Below are 6,351 nucleotides of genomic sequence, written 5' to 3'. Positions count from 1 at the left end.
AATATTAGTCATATTTCCATGTAAGGAAAACTAAGCCTAATGGGCTATGTATAGGCTTGATGTGATAAAGTTGAAGTTTGTTTTAATGTTTTTGTGTTACATAAGGTATTCTAAGATCATTTTAATGTACTCAAGAGGATAGATAAATATATAAGGAAAAAGAATTAAAATTTTCCACTTGACAACTAATTTTTTTTAAGCTAACAACCATGCTTAATGGTCTATAAATTAACCAAAGTATAAAGTAAGATATCAATAAAGAATAATTTTTTATGATATTTCATGATTCTGTCCAGTATTGAAGTTATTTGGTAGGCCATTTTTTGTGATAATTCTATTGGTAGTTCATCCAAAAAATTAGTTTATCTTTTAAAGATGTTAACCTTCTTGGTTTTGGCCTTTGAATCATCCAATTTGGTTAAGCATTAACAAATTTATGTCATTTTTGGTGTAGGTTGTCCAAACCTTTAGTAGGGTATCCAACAAATTAACAAAATGTAAAACCATTGGATTAAACATGTATAGAGGCCCCAAATTTGAATTAGAGATGGAATAAGACATGTAATTTATGTTGTCAAGTATGTGATCTCCATGCATAAGTCTAGATGTATTTTTTCAAGTGAAGGATGATTGGAAAAGTTATCTCTGACTGGGCTATGATAAAGGCATGGAAGATTGGTTATGTCTTGTGTATTCAGGGATTTTTAGGATGGATTTGTAAATCCATTATCATGTAGTACAAAGTCATTGGTGTAGCCTAGTGTTTAGAAGGTGAAGGGAAACATTACTTTTTTGTTTATAGCAATTGTCTCAATGGTAAGTGTACAACTTTCATAGTTGCACAAAAAATTACTATTGAATGTTTGAGTGATTCAATATTGCATTGGTTGGTCTATGGAAGGAAGACTTAGTGTTGGGATAAGTGTCTCTAAGAATGAAACATTGGGATAATCTCATAGAAATGGATAGGGTCTACTCAAGTGTCAAGAAAGGTGTAAGTTGAAATGGTTGGAGTATGCGCAATGTAGGGATGGTCGTAGTCCAATTGTTTACACATAGTGTTAGTAAGGTTTGAAATGTTGTCAAGGATCTTATAAGGTTGTGGAAAGTGCCTAAGAATTATCAAGTCTCATTAGAGGATTAAAGGTCATCATTACATGGTAAGGGGATAAAAGATGTTAACCTTCTTGGTTTTGGCCTTTGAATCATCCAATTTGGTAAAGCATTAACAAATTTATGTCATTTTTGGTGTAGGTTGTCCAAACCTTTAGTAGGGTATCCAACAAATTAACAAAATGTAAAACCATTGGATTAAACATGTATAGAGGCCCCAAACTTGAATTAGAGATGGAATAAGACATGTAATTTATGTTGTCAAGTATGTGATCTCCATGCATAAGTCTAGATGTATTTTTTCAAGTGAAGGATGATTAGAAAAGTTATCTCTGACTGGGCTATGATAAAGGCATGGAAGATTGGTTATGTCTTGTGTATTCAGGGATTTTTAGGATGAATTTGTAAATCCATTATCATGTAGTACAAAGTCATTGGTGTAGCCTAGTGTTTAGAAGGTGAAGGGAAACATTACTTTTTTGTTTAGAGCAATTGTCTCAACGGTAAGTGTACAATTTTCATAGTTGCACAAAAAATTACTATTGCATGTTTGACTGATTCAATATTGCATTGGTTGGTCTATGGAAGGAAGACTTAGTGTTGGGATAAGTGTTTCTAAGAATGAAACATTGGGATAATCTCATAGAAATGGATAGGGTCTACTCAAGTGTCAAGAAAGGTGTAAGTTGAAATGGTTGGAGTATGTGCAATGTAGGGATGGTCGTAGTCCAATTGTTTACACATAGTGTTAGTAAGGTTTGAAGTGTTGTCAAGGATCTTATAAGGTTGTGGAAAGTGCCTAAGAATTATCAAGTCTCATTAGAGGATTAAAGGTCAGCATTACATGGTAAGGGAATAAAAGATGTGTTGCATTCACAAAGGGCATGTGTGTGGATAATTTTGGAAGGGTAATTGGTCATGGATGTTTGGTGAATCAGAGAACGTTTATTGAATGGATTGGAGTTGTGAAGAGGTTTTTGAAGTCTTTCAAAGGAAAGGTGTTGATGAACAAAAGAGAGACTTGTGAGTAGAGTGGGGGTAAATAACCATAGTTTGAGCTTAACTAAGTGTATACTCTACATCATAGTGCCATCAGAACAAGGGAATAGGTCTTTGTGAGGGAAGAAGATAATGAGGAAGGCATTTGCAAGAAGAGGAAGAAATGAAAAGGGGGATGAGACAAAAGAAATTAGACAAAGAAATAGCAAGATTGAAGCAAGAAATGAGAAGAATGAACTTAGAGTTCTAAGAAATAAAGAAATGATTTGAGAATTTTACAAGAGGCTTTTGAAGAAGCTTTCAATTATGCAAAGGAAGACTTCAAAGATGAAGAAGAGAAAGATATAGAAACCAAGAATGAAGAAGAAATTGAGATGAAAGATACTTCAAATCTTGAAGATGACAAAAATGAATGTGTGCATCAAGTTAGTGATATAAAAATTAGACCTGAAATAAAAGAGAAAAAGGAAGAACTCCATAAGGAGCAAAGTGAGTAGATCGGGTATGAAGAGGAAGAAGTACATATTGTAAGTTGAAAAAAGGTCTCAAAGGTGAATGAGACTAGTGAGGATGAAAAGTTATTAGTATTGGCCATGAGAAGGCTAATGAATATGTGTGGTCTCCAAATGAGATGGAGAGAGGGAATACTAATTTTTTAGCAATAATTTATTTTTGCGTATTGAGTTTGGTTGTGGGACAGATTTATGATTTCCTAATAGAGCTTCAAAGCATGGGGAAGTTGTAAGTTGAAAAAGGTCTCAAAGGTGAATGAGACTAGTGAGGATGAAGAGTTATTAGTATTGGCCATGAGAAGGCTAATGAATATGCATGGTCTCCAAATGAGATGGAGAGAGGGAATACTAATTTTGTAGCAATAATTTATTTTTGGGTATTGAGTTTGGTTGTGGGACAAATTTATGATATCCTAATAGAGCTTCAAAGCATGGGGAAGTTGATAATGAATATGAAGAGGAAAGGTGGAAGGTAGCAAGTCAAGATAATGAGTTATTTATTCTTATTTTTATTGATTTTGTTTGTGAGTAATAAGACAAAGGTGAAAAGGATGCATACAGTCAAAGTTTGCATTTTTTTGGCCTCAAAGGAGTTGACTTATAGGTTGGAAACATGTGGAAGAAGGTAGATCAAATAAAGGCAAGGAAAATCAAGTAAATGGAGAAGAGTAAAGGGTTATTATAGATAAGAAGGGATTGTAGACACCTAAAAACCTTTAGAAAATAAAGTATTTTTATTTTCTAAAAAATTCCTGATGACATCATCTTTTATTAATTAATTAATTATTTTATTTATTTATTTATTTTTATGTCATTAAGTCCCTTTATCTTAATTAAAAATATTTAATTAAGGAATCCCTCCCAAAAAATGTTTAAATCTTATTTAAACATTATTTCCTTATTTATTAATTATTTAATTAATAAATTGACCAAAAAACCCAAAATAAATAAATAAATTATTTTTTGCCCAAAACTTGGCCAATTTCCTTAAGACCACTAACCTCTTCCAAAATCTTCTAATCCTTCTTTAATTTTGATTAAAGGCTAATCCCATCATTTCCTACCCCTAATCCCAACTCAAAATATTTAATTAAGATTAAATATTAATCCTCATGTTTATTAAAAAAGTTTTAATAAATATCTCCTCAACCCAAACCCTTGAAATAAATAAAATTTTATTTATTTCCTAAAAATCTAATTTATCCTCATCCTAAGAAGTTCTAGACTCTTCTAGAAAGTCTTCATCCTCATCCTAGGAAGTTCTAGACTATTCTAGAAAGTCTTTATCCTCATCCAAAGTCTAGACTCTTCTAGAAGATGTCTTTAAACCTAATCCTAATCCCCTCCTAACCTTGTCACATTCTCTAAAAATGGGTTAAGACTTACTAACCCAAGCCAAAGTTAACAAATATCTCCTCCTTCACCCACCCTCATTAAATGCCATCCACTTGCCTATCCCTAAGCTAATCCTAAACCATCCTCTAATCATTTGCACAATCCTAAGCAAGCTTAAAACCCTCCTAATCAAGCCCAAGTCGAAATTGCTCTCGTCTCCCTCAAAATATCTCAACCATAAAACTTTATGAAGCCCACTAGGTCATAAATGACTCTTCCAAGCCCTTTTATTGCTCTTACAAGCCATTATGAGGGTCTTTATGAAGATTTTATCCCTTGAGCCTCCTTTGTTGACTCATCCTTCCCCTTTCCTCCATCCTCTCACCCTGTGACATGTGTCACTCCCTGATTGGCTATAAGGAAGCACAATCCATGTGCTCTCCTCTCATGCAATCTGAGCCCTCCATGAGCTTTTTCCCATCCTTGCATATTAGCCCTCAATCCCTCAAGCCTCTTACCTATAAATTGGATCCTTCCCCTTTGCAAAATAACACAATCCATGAAGTAAAGTCATAATGCCATTTTAAGAAGCCATTTTACATCAAAACCATACACTCACACCCAAATTCCAACTCCATTTGAAGCCCTTTTTGAAGCATAAACTTGAGCATACATCCTATCTATTTAGACAAAGCCACTCAACAAGAGAGCTTCTCATTGAGAGAGTCCATTAATGACTCATATTCTCAATTGAGAGTTCATCTTAGTCTATCTTGAAGTTTATGAATTTTGTTTAGTTTGTAGAAGCTTTATTTAAATTTGGTTTCTATTAGCATACTAACATTGCTCATATACAGGGATGACATGTCAAGATGAAGAAAACACAAAGTTCAAGATGATGGCTATGTTTTCTAAAAATTTGTTTTGCGAGTGTTTCCAAGGAACTTGGAAACTTTTCAAACCCAAAAATATGGTGCAAGACCACCTAGAGCATATGGGTCACCAAGAGACTCTAATAAAGATCCAAGAAGGAATTGAGTCTATAAGGTATATAATGACCATTTTATAGTGTTGCATGGCTAATAAGGCCATTTGAAGACATAGTGAGTCATTGGTAATATATAGCTCATATTTCTATGGGCTTGAGAGGATAAAGTAGGAAGTTTTTTAATATGTTTTTGTAGTGTGTCATAAGGTCGTATTTAACCATTTTTATGTAATAAAGGGGATAATTAAATCTATGATGTAAAAGAATTGAAGTTGTCAAGTTAACAACCATGCTTAATGGTCTATAAACCAACCAAAGATGACTGTGGGGGATAGTTGGTATTGTGTGTCAATTAGTGGGGTGAAGAATGGTTTAAATATACTTGAAAAAATAAATATAGAGATATAGTCAATGTAAGAGGTAAGATTTCAATAAAGAAGTTAGTTGCAATATTTTATGATTTGGTCCACTTTTATAGTCAGTTTGTAGCCTATTTTTGTGATAATTATATTCATATTTTATCCATAAAAATATTGGATCTTATAAAGATGTGAATCTTATGGATTTTGGCCTTTGAATCATTCGATTTGGCTAAGTATTAACAAAGTTATGCCATTTTTTGTGTCGGTTGTCCAAACCCTTACTAGGATAACTAGCAAGTTATCAAAATGTAGTAACTTCATAGAAAACGTTTATGAATGCCCAAAATTGGAATGGTAGATGGGGGAAGACATGTAATTTATGCTCTCAAATATGTATTTCTCCATGCATAAGTCTACACATGTTTTTGGAGTGAAGGGTGACTAGAAAAACTATCTCAAACTGGAATGTGACAAAGAGATAGAAGAAAAGTGATGTCTTCAGTATTTAGGGATGTTTGTGATGGATTTGCAAATGAATTATTATGTAGTAGAAAGTCGCTAATGTGTCCTAATGTTTAGAAGGTGAAGGGACATGTTAGTTTTATTTTTATATAGACTGTATCAAGGGTAATTATAAAACTATCATAGTTGGATAGAAAATACTATTCTATGTTAGAGTGAGTCAAGATTCTGTTGGTTTGTCTCTAGAAGGATGGTAGTGTTGGGATAATTGTATACAAGGGAGAAGCATTAGGATAATCCCTTAGGAAAGGATAAGGTTTATTCAAGTGTTAAGAAGGGTTTAAGTTTAAGTGGTTGGAGTATGTGGGATGTAAGGATAGTCATAATCCAATTGTTTGCACAAAGTATTGGCAGGGTTGGAAATGTTGTCAAGGATCTTATACAAGTATGGGAAGTGCATAAGAAGTCTTGAATCTGATCAAAGGAGGATCAATATTATATGGTAAGGGTCTAAAAGATGCATTACATTCATAAAGGGGATATGTCTAAACAATTTTGAAGGGTAAGCGATCAAGGAAGT

Source organism: Cupressus sempervirens, chromosome 3, assembly GCF_028749045.1.
Source record: "Cupressus sempervirens isolate cs-2001-9-10 chromosome 3, ASM2874904v1, whole genome shotgun sequence".
Lineage (NCBI taxonomy): Eukaryota > Viridiplantae > Streptophyta > Pinopsida > Cupressales > Cupressaceae > Cupressus > Cupressus sempervirens.
Note: the sequence above shows the minus strand (reverse complement) of the source record.